This window comes from Heterocephalus glaber, unplaced genomic scaffold (assembly GCF_053883595.1).
Source record: "Heterocephalus glaber isolate CG9 unplaced genomic scaffold, H.glaber_assembly_v1.0 deba00001447, whole genome shotgun sequence".
NCBI lineage: Eukaryota > Metazoa > Chordata > Mammalia > Rodentia > Bathyergidae > Heterocephalus > Heterocephalus glaber.
Genome location: NW_028258299.1, coordinates 8,528,580 through 8,539,857, shown reverse-complemented (window position 1 = coordinate 8,539,857; position 11,278 = coordinate 8,528,580). Strand labels below are relative to the sequence as shown.

The 11,278-nt window shown below is 46.0% G+C and overlaps 1 pseudogene across 1 annotated transcript; it reads right to left on the bottom strand.

Moving 5' to 3' along the window:
* Window positions 1-648: 648 nt before the first annotated feature.
* Window positions 649-10,214, bottom strand: LOC101705121 (chondroitin sulfate synthase 3-like; annotated as a pseudogene). Its single transcript, XR_015452496.1, has 4 exons — window positions 10,126-10,214; window positions 10,009-10,012; window positions 8,699-9,820; window positions 649-1,736 (listed from the first exon to the last, which is right to left on the bottom strand). The product of XR_015452496.1 is annotated as a chondroitin sulfate synthase 3-like (transcript).
* Between the last annotated feature and the right edge of the window lie 1,064 nt (window positions 10,215-11,278).

Genomic DNA, 11,278 nt, shown 5'->3' with positions numbered 1-11,278 from the left:
ACATGTCTCTTAATTTCCTTTCTACTTCCAGGACGACATTTCCCATTCAGCACTGACACCTGCTGCATCCTCTTTCCTTTTCCAATTCCACTGAAATAGTGCTTTCTATGTCCACTGTACAAAGTACCTATACCCTAAGCTCTTTCCCAAGGGCCCAGCTTTTGATATATACCACCAACTATGCAGTGGGATGACAGAGACAGGGCTTGAAATCCTGACAGTGACATGGGCTCTTCATGCACAGGTAGGACTAGCCTCCAAGGTACAGGACACCTGCTCGTGGCAGTCAGAAGGGTAAGGTACAGACTAAGACTTTCTCAGGTGGTCTGAAGTCCCTAAGTGACTCTATCTACTCAAACAGTCCTGGGCCCAACTGCTGCTGTGCAGAGTAAATCACTGAGAGTTCTGCAGAGGGAGAAAACACAGCTCCAGGATGAAGTGGCCCAGTCCAACAGCATGGGGAAGCAGGTCCTTCAGGATTACTGGGGACCCCTGAAACATTACTGGAAACCTCTGCAGTAGGCTCCAGACTCCTACTCAGTGTACAACAGAGGCCTGAGGGGGAAAAAGACTAAAAGAACTAAGAGAGACAGAAAGAGGATCACCAGAATAACCAATGCCAGTGCAACCAACAAAGTTGCTGATCCGTCCAAGCCACTTATTTTTATTGGTAATCAATTGGAGTAAAGACAAGTGATGCTTGAGGAAGAAACTACATGCAAGAATGCACAGTCATGCAGTTTCTATGGAAATCAATGTAAGCAAGCCTCATATACTACAAGACAAACCATTCTCATATTAGGAACACAACAGACAAAATATATGGTTGTAATTAAAACATTGTCCTTCTAGTTAAGAATGTTTTAGATGTGGGAACAGAATTTGGATGGGAGTTACTCTGACCTCGGCACATAGGCTTCAGCTGGACTTACTTCTATAAACAACACAATTATGGGGTTAACTCTTTACAGCCTGCACTGCTTACAGCAGCCCACTTTGGGCATAATCAAAATTGCAGTCTCCCTCAAGGATGACATGGAGTTTTGGATCACATGGAAGCTGAAGGTAGAGAGCTGGTCACAGAGGCTCAGGGCACGCAGGATGCACTGAACTCGAGGTCCAGGATTCTAGAGTGGATGAAGCCTAGCATTGTCAGAGTGGCTGCAGTCTCCTTTAGCACAGCTCAGAGAGACTCACAGTGGGCTATTTTGATACCAGTGAGGTCCAGGAGCTCCAGCTGGTGGATGGTCAGGCACTGGGACAAGTGCTTCCAGTCTGACCCCGGAGTACATATGTAGTGATTGCGTGGGTACCCAAGGGAATCTCCAAGCACCTTTGAGAGACACTGTGGGTTAAATGGGAGGTAACAAGATGTGGGTGGTAGAGAAAGACCACAGGTTAGAGAGGAACAATTGCATCAAAGGTCTCTGATCACATGACAATGGCCACATACTGCTGTGTGTTGAACACATTGCTCATCTAACCTGCCCTGCTTTAAGCCATGGGTTTTCATCTGTATTTGTGTGACTCAATCACCTATTGGAAAGTCTCATTTCATTTCTTTTTCTTCTTTTGAGAACGTGTCTCACTATGTAGTTCAAGTGGGCCTTGAAATCACTCTGTGGACCAGACTGGTCTTGAACTTGCAGCAAACCTCCTGGCTCGGCATCTCAAGTGCTGGGATTCCAGACATGTGCCACTATTGACGGAGCCAGCTGTCACTAGACGAACAGTACCTGAGGAGAGGGGTGAGAATTAAGAAAAACAACATCAATTCGAGAAAAAAGGAAAGGAGAGGAGAGGGAGAGCCTTCTCCTTCCCACTTTATTGAGCCTTTTTATATATCCTCCTTCATCACCCACAGCCTCCCTCCCTTCCTCCCCTCATGACCTGGTGACTAATTATTTTTACAGAGAAAAGGTCAATTATATCTTTACAATTCTGGGAATGTTACTTTCTTGTCCAGCAGACCTTCAAATCCTTTCTATATTTGTTGTTCTCTTTAAAAGTCAACATCCTTGTTTTCGCACCAGGTTCATATCCTGGCTCATTATGTTCTTATCTGACTCAAGAATTTCAAAAGGCTCAGGGTTGTTTCAACCCTTCTCTCTCCACACACTATGCACAGCAAAGTCCTCTTTCTTTCTTTTTATTTCTTTTTTGGTACCAGGGATCAAACACAGAGACTTTGCATTTGCAAGGCAGGCGGCAGCACCACTGAGCTAAATCTCCAGGCCCTAAAGTCCCCTTTCTTCATTGGTAAATAAATATCCAACGTTCTGGCTAGATGAGGAGAAAAGGAGACAGGTGCAAAAGACAAAACCAAACATAATCTGTGCATATAGACTGTGGTTGCCCAAAGTAGGGCTCAGTCTCACCCCTGTGTCTTCACCAAAGCTTGTGCTCCTGTTCCCATTAATGCACTCCTGCTTCTTGCTCTCAGATCCAGAATTCTGTGACTTCCCATCTACTCATTTTGTTTCCAGAGAAGATTTTTCAGACAGGAACATAGAAAGTGGGTCACTCCCCATCACATGACTGTTGAGCATGGCGATCACCTGTTGATTGTACAGGGGTGAAGTCTGTCCCCTCTCCAATGCTCTCTCTTCCCTATTTCTCATAATCAAAGCTTAGACACTTTCTATAAAAACCACTGTCCCATATCCACTAGATCACAGCCCCCTATATCTGCCTTCCTAGCAGTATGGCAGTTCCAGAGACACTCTAACCCAGTTTAACTGTGCATTTCCATGGGTGTGCATGTTGGACTTCAAATTCAGATAGGGTAGAATTCAAAGTATTCATTGACCACCTTGTGTCTCTATCATAGTTATTTTCCCAGTGGTTGGCAAATAGCAGGTGTCCACTAATTCTCCAGAATACAGAACAATGATGTTCTGCCAGGCATGGTGGTTCACCTTTGTAATTCCAGCACTCAGGAGTCTGAAGCTGGAGGATTGCCATGAGTTCAAGGGTAGCCTATGCTGCATAATGAGTTCAAGGACAACCTGAACTTGTGCTCTGATTAGCAGACAATGTTCTCCATCCAGTCTCAAATGAACATCCAGTCTATGTGGCCTGTTAGGTGGAAGACAGTATCCATATAGATTCTGTCAGAATTCCAACTTAAGAATCTACAGGCTTACCTGGGTGATAACTGTTCCTTCTCTTTTGCGGAGTTACAGAAAGTTATCCAGATGTGGGACAGAAGGTTTTCCAGCTTGCTTTTCTGGCCCAAGTGAGCATCAAAATGGGCATAATAGATGGATTCAAGGTAGAGTGCTCTCCTCCATCTTAGTCATACTCTAGTTCCAAGAACCCTAAGATTTTTCCAAAGCTGTGGAAGGGAAATGCAGAAAATGTGCAGATTTCTACAGCACCGCTCCAACAAATCTTTGCTCCCATTTCCCCCTGGCAGAGGGAAGAAAGGACTCTGCCTGGGTTTTGCTTGAGGCACAGGGCTGTGAACACCTGCAAGGGCTGCTTGCCCCATCCCTATTTGGTTCTCCATTGCTCGATTGCTCATGGCCTCAGGTGAGCTGGCACTGGCCCTAGTTCAGGAACCCACTTTTACACTTCTGATGCTCATTCTGCAAATCTGGCCCTTGCATTTTCCACCTCCTATGGGTAGAATAGGACAGAGTCTCAGAATTTACCAAATCCCAGCTCCCCACCTGTGTTTTTACTCCTCACTCCAGACACCAGCTGTGTCCTTCTCCACTCTGCTGTATCTTTCTTTTCTCCTTGGATCCAGAGGAATCCCTACTTCTTGTCCCTGTGGCAGGATGCAAGCTCAGACTCCTGCATTTGCCACTGTTTCCATTGTCACCATTTTCCACATCTGGAAGCTCCTTGTTTGACCCCACTCAGCTATGACCAAGACCTCTTGAATCCTCCTTGTGAATGTACTTAAAAGCCTCACCTATCTAACCACCTTCAGTCATGAAAAAATACACAAAAGAAAAAAGCACAAGCTAGGTGTACTGGCAAATGTTTGTAATCTCATCAATGGAGTGGCTGAAGTCAGGTGATCTCGAGTTCAGCCTAAACTCTATGGTTTCTTCTAGAATACCTTTAGCTTTATTTTTTATTTCTTTTCATATTTTGTTTTTTGAGTTAGGGCCTAACTGTGTAGTTCAAACTGGCCTTGAACTCGGTACCCCGGCATCTCACAGCAATCCTCCTCCCTCAGCTTCCTGAGTGATGTGCCTAAGCTTTATAGGGAGACACTTTCTCTTATGTTTTACGTCTACACATCCCTTGAAAGCATCACATGCTCACAGGAGCATACCTTGGGAGGTGAAAGCATCATGGTTGTGAGATATTCATTGATAGCTGTGTATGATGTTGGGAGGTAAGTCCTGGGGAGAAGAGGTGCTTCACTGTGTGCATTGCCTAGGAGGGTATTATGTATCCTGCCTTCTCCCTTGATCACTTGCTGCTTCCTGCCTTCCATGCCCCTCTGCCAAGCCGCTCTGTCTTGGCATCACCCAACTTTGGGTCCAAATAAATATTTCCTCCTTTAAATGGTGGGTGTTGAGTACTGTGTTTCAGTGATGCGAAAGGAACTAAGATACTGTCTGGACATTTCTCCTTGAAGAAAACAAAAACATTCTGAATTCCTGCTTATTAAAGACATTTTAAACTGACAAACCAAATAGAAAGGAGAACAACTGCCATGAAAGCCAATGTCATTGAGAAGGAAAATCTAAACCTTACTTGAGTCTGTTCACCTGGGAAGACAGAAAATGTGAAGCACTGCTTGCCAACTCTGGCAGCAGGTCACTGTTCTAGACTGGCTGAGGGCAGGCCAGATGGGACGTCATTTTGAGGGTGAGTGACTTAGCAGATCTGGAGGAGGCTGACAGGATGCTCAGGACTCCCAGAGGACTAGGCAGTGGAGTCCCATCTTCTGGGATTCCTGGTATCTCCCTTGTGTCCTCTCAAGGTATTCCCTTGACCATTTCTTTTTTGAAATTGATCTAAGTACAACTTTCCTGTTCTAAAGATATTTTCCAATCAACACCAAATGTGTGATTAAACCCTGTTCCTATATGCAGTTAATCCTGATGGGAATTTTTGTCATTTTTCACTTTAAGAGAGGAATCAGATGATCATACAGGAAAGTGAATTATGGATACTGGAACAGGGAAGGATTCAGTATTGTTTTTTTCTACATCACTGATGTTTACCACTGTGGGTTGTGATAATTTTGAGAGTGGCACAGGAAAGGTTTTGATGTAGTCCTGAGATTAACTGGGAAAAAGGAACCATAAAGCATCACCGTAAAAGGACATTTGTTCCTGGGCTAAGTATGGTGGTGCATGCTTATAGTCTCAGCACTCAGAGCCTGAGGTAGAAAGATCACCACTAGTTTGAAGCAAGCCTGGTTATATAGTGAGTTCAAGCCCTGCCTGAACTACATAGTTAACCATGACTCAAGAAACAATTCATGGAAATGATTACTTTCCTGGAGAGGTGGCACATTACTATTTATCTCACCATTTTTTTTATCTCACCATTTTTAACACAGACAAAAAATTGGGGGTTGAAACCAGCCCAGATTCCATTGCAAGTTTGAGGCCAGTCTGACTTTCATAGCAAAAGGCTCTCAAGCAAACAAAATGAAAAAGGAAAAAAGATATAGAAGAATTGTTGAAAACTTGAGTATTCAAACAAACATAGGAAAACAAGAAAGGAAAATATTGAAGTTAAGCAACTTTATGAATATAGTGAAGTAACCCACCCAAACAATAGAACAGAAATCTCTTAGGAAATGTGGCTGGGTTTTTTTTTCCTTCTCAAAAAAGTTTTAGGAGTCAGAGTCTCATTATACACACCTTCCTGGTCTGGAACTTGCTCTGTGGCCCAGGCTGGCTCCAACTCAGCATCCTCTTTCCTCAACCTCCCAGTACTGGAATGACAGCCTTTAGTAACCACTCCCTTCTTGTCCCTAGTATTCTACCTTTCCTAAGACAGGCTGTTGAGGGGAGTACTGGTGCAAACCTGTGATCTCAGCACTTGGGAGGCTGAGGTAGAAGGATTGTTGCCAGTTTGAGGTTGAGTCCTGTGGGAAACTAGGTGTAAAGGCAGAGGCCTGGGTTGTACTCTCCTCGAAAACCGAGGGAGGAGATAGTAAGCCATTCCTCCCTCTTTGCTCACTAGCATGCCGGTGCCAGGCAGTTTCAAGGAGAGAGTCAACTGCAACTGAAGCCTGATTAAAGAAAATACACATTTGGGTGCTGTCTGCCAATTATGAGAATCTAATGAACTCTCCTCTAAGCCTGGACTGTATGCTTGCTTCCTTCTTTGTGTGAGTCTAATAAAAGTGAGGAATACTGCCATTTCAGCATTCTTTTGTCCACTGAGGCAACAGTCCTCTGGTCCCCCTTCTTCTAAATTGTCTTTTGTCTTCTGTCTTTAATATCTATTCATCCCCAGGTCTGGATAAACTTGTAGTGTGGGTCCTACAAGTGGTACCTGAATGGGGATCTTACCAGGAACGATCTGCCTGAGCAGAAGGATCCATGAATTAGTGACAGGAAGTCTCTCAGTGGAGACAAGCTGGCTGGCAAGAAACAGAAGTAAGTCTACACAGAAAACTTTCTCAACCAGGTTAAAGAGGCAGAATTCATCAATCAAAGAGCAATGCTATGCCCATTTGTTAAAAATGCTGTTGCAGGGCTGGGGATTTAGCTCAGTGGTGCTGCTGCCTGCCTTGCAAGTGCAAGGTCCTGAGTTTGATCTCTGGTACCAAAAAAAAAAAAAAGAAGAAGAAGAATGCTGCGTCAGTCTGGTGTTTAAATTAGTACTCAATTGTTTATGTTTCAAGACATTATCAAATATAATCCTTGGTTCCCTTAGATTGGCAGGTTAGATATGGAGCATTGGTAACAAGTGGAAAAGAATTTAAATCATTCTCATTCCCAAGGCTCTGCTATACCCCCTGATACTTTCTTTGTATGGAGTTTTGTCTGTGCAGTCCTTTGTCCTTTGAGTACAAGGAAATATCGGACACCTAGTTCATCATGAGGAGGGGATAAAAATGAGGGAGAGGATTCTTGGCCACATCCTCCTCCGTCCTCTCCATCTACAGTCAGTGCTGAAGTGGTGCTGCCTTATCAAAGATAGGTCAGACAAGCCACACTCAATGAGGAGTCCTTTGAGACATTTACATTTCCACTTACTGCTCACCTTAGCAATCCACAACAGAATATTTATGAGCATCATCCTTCGGGATGCTTAAAAAATTAAAATCTCGTGTTCAAGGACCTTTTACATTAGGCTTATTAGAATCAATTCTGGGAGCTTTGTGCTTAGTCCTTTAGACATTAAGCATTTGGCTAGGTCTTGCCTTTCTGGAGGAGAATATTTGAATTTTTTTTTTTTTGTAAAAGAAAATTTATTATTTTATTGTCAAAAGAATTTAGATATTTAATCATTTTAATTTACATAAAATATACTGCAAATAACTAATTATCAATAATTTTCTTATTCTGTAGTAAGTATAGAAAATACTTCCCTGTAGTATAATTACCAAAATGCCTATAAAAGCACAATTAACTAAAGTGGCATTATACATCTACAAGAAAAATGGAATTGTGTGACTGTGAGGTATAGCAATTTCACAGAGGACATATTTTCATAGAACAATTCTTCTGTATAAGTGACATAAAATATTTGAAAAAGTAAGCAAATGAATTAAAATTAATTTACAAAGGTATGCACTGAGTACCAAACTCCAAATACCCGAAAAAAAAAACTATACTAAAAACTGTAATATGCAACTTAAATGTTAAATAAACTTTTTACTAAGATTATCTTTTTGGAAATTAAATATATTTAAGTAAAATTCTATTTCATTTCAAAATCAATTTCCAAAGGAAAAAAATCCCAGAATACCTTATAAAACTAATTACTGCAGTATCATAACGAATTATAACTCAAATGCTTTAAATAATGTTTGGTGTTCAGAAATTGGCAAAGGATAGGCATAAACAAAGTTTAGGGAACCAGTTAAAATACTGAGCATTTAAATAACACTTTCAGAACATTTTTCCACATGTGTTTTAGACATTCAGCAAATTTTAGATGTCCAACAAATTATTAAATAGTGTGGTTAAGATATTGTTAATAGACCTGTAAGTGATACATTCTTAGTTAACTTTCCTATGCTTTTAAAAATATGTTAAACTTTCCCCTTGAAAATCTCCAATGAAACTTCATATTTGAGCTATTTGAACACAATAGATGTCATATATATATTTATATATATAACCAATATACATATATATAAAACCAATAAATAAATAAATAAAAGTGGCAACACAGTAGTACTAAATGATAAAAGCTACAGTTAAATAAAATAAAAGTAATCCTCTTGTTAGAGACAGAACATGGATATAGATATAAATTAAAGAACACCAGCAAAGCAAGCCAAGGAAGCAGTAGCCCCAGAGATGTGACCACCTGTCTGGGCTAGTGCTCTCAGTTAAAGGTCATGCAAACACCAGAGCCTTAGACCAGATTTACTTCTCATGAGAAAGGTGTCTCCCACCATCATCCTTCTGCCCATAAAAAGCTACTACTATCATTTCTAAGCAAAAACGCAGACGGAATAAACAAAATCACTGCCCCCGGTCATGAAATGGCAGGCACCTGTATTACCTGAACATTGTCCTCACAGCTCAAGGCTTACCTCATAAGACCAGACACACTGAGCCCCACCAAAACGGCGAACACATCTTCCTACTTCCACGTCCTCGTGAGCTGTGTCCATCTCTCGGAGGCATTCGCTGATACGCGGCACCATTCTCCTGAGAACTTCTCCACTGAAGATCATGCCGGGGCCCCCCATACAGAAGTTCTCTCCGGGCTCCAGCCCCAGCTTCCCCAGTTCTTCAATGTTCCCCAGGCCCGTCTGCCCCAGGTACAGAGGCTTGCTGCTGTTCAGGGCTCTAAGAAACTCTTCTAACTTAGCGCCTTTGATGTAGACCTCGTCGTCAGCTCGCACGAACCACTCGTACTTGTCCAGGTAATGGTCGTGCATATACTTGATCATCATGAAGGATTTTTTCTGAGGAGGGTAGGAGTCATCCACCCCCGGCAGCGCGATGACAGGCACGGGCGGCGGGGCCTGGCCGGGCCGGCGTTGGGGACTGCTGACTGGAAAAGAACTCCGCGCAGCCAGGGATGAAGCGTGCCCAGGTCCGCTGCGCCGCCAGCGCGCGGCTGCCCAGGTACTTCTGAGCGGTCATCACCCCCACGTACAGGAGTCCCGGGGTCGGGCGCTCGCGGCGGCGGTGGCCCCGTCCCCGCTGCCGTTGTGGCTACTCCCGGGCCGGCCACCTCTCCGCTGGGCAGCCGCTCCCCCATCCTCCTCCTCGGGTTCGCCTTCGGCCGCTGGGCCGCCAGAAAGCTCCGTCGCGCCCTCGGACTCCCATCTTCGCCGCCGCTGCTGCCGCGGAGGTGGCTGCTCCCAGGGACTGCTCCGAAAACTGGTAACTCCGGGCGCCTCCTCGGGCAGCGGCTGCCCCTGGAGCTCCTGGCGTGTGGGGAATGGCGACCACTCCTGCCGCGGCCGGGACTGGGGCTGGGGGAGCGGCTGCTGCGCGCCGGGGCCAGCGGCGGAACGGCCTTAGGAACACAGGGTGGAGCCGCGTTGCTTCCTCTCGCTCAGCTCAGCCACCCAGGGTGTAAGACCTTGGGCCTTACCAAATGCTCCGAGGAGCTGACTACAGCGAAGATCACCTGGGAGGGAACACACCGGACAAGTTGGAAAACAGACCTTTATTAGTCTGGCCAGAGGGCACTCTCCAAGCTACAAGCTTAGGGAGGCGAGAGGCTCAGAGCCTGAGGTCCTTTTATAGGAGATGTTAGAGGGAAGTTGGCAAGCAGAAATACAAAAGCGGAGAGGGATAAAACAGACCTGTTACAGATTGTCCTTAAGATAACATATTCAGATATGGAGCTGGGCAATTATGACGGAACACTACGCGCACAACAGACCTTCCTGGCACGACAACAAGCACATCCCTGGAACTCCATGTCTACCTGGTGATCCATAACAGAAGCAGACAAGTTGGGGCCCTATTACAAAATGGAGTAACTGTTGTTCAGTCTCACAGGGGGGCGATGAGCCAGGACGCGGCGGTGAAGCCCAGCACCAGTCCCAGCGCCACGCTCATCCACGGGCGTCGAGAGCGCAAGACCATCACAGTGCCCGGGGCGGACGCTCGCCAGGTGGTCTCGGAGGTGCCTCGGATCCCCGGGTTGACCCCTGGCCCTCCTCCGCCCCAAGCCCCCAGCCCCGGCCACAGCCCGCCGCCCAGACGCCCAGGCGCGACGCCTGCTCAGGGTCGGTCAGGGCGCTTGCCGCGCCGCGCCTCGCCTGCCCGGTGCACTTGCCCGCCGAGCTCCCGCTGCGCTCCAGGCCGGGCTCCGCGCGAGGGTCGGGAGTGAAACTTCTCCAGGGAGCGGCTGTGGAAGCGGCGGCGGCGGCGGCAGCGAGAGGAGCTGCAGGCGAAGAGGAGGAGCAGCGGCGGCGGCGTCCGCTCCTTAGCTGCCACCCTGTCACTGGCGCGCCTGGGGGCCCTCCTCTGGGCTCCCGCCCTCGCTCCCGCCCCCTCTCCCCGCCGCCGGCCCTGACTGGCCCGAAGGAGGAGCCTTGAGAGCCACGGCCAGCCGGGGAGCGCGTCCCGCGGGGTTCCCCCGTCCGCGCAGAGTCCCAGCCAGCCTCTCTCCGGAAGGAAACGCCGCTGCTCGGGCAGCCTCCGGCTTCGAATATTTGAATTTTAATGTTAATTTTGAAGAACTGGCTGCTGACCAAGCTCAACAAAATTGTGCAGCCAGAAGGCTTGAGATTAATAACACGTGCTACTTGGCACAGGACCCTTTTGCAGACTTAGTTAATTAGTTGATCCTTTCCAATCAAGCTTATAAACAAATGGCCCTTCTACTGAAAAGAGTTTGTGTCACTATCCCGGAGGAAAGCACTCCTGTGCAATCCTGCCTGGATATCCTGCAGGGGTCCCAGGAGCCTCATGCTCAATTCTCAGCTTGGTTGCAAGAAGCTGTCTGATAATAGATACTACATGCCCAAGCAGTGGAGATTATTGTCTTACAACTGGCTTTTGAAAATCCTGATAAGGATTTCAAACAATCATTAGGGGTCATTCAGGCTACTGAAAGTTTTGGAAACTGTTTAAAGGTGTGCCAGGATATGGACACTGAAAGACACACATCTTCCATGTTTGTTCAAGCTATGCTTAGTTTAATC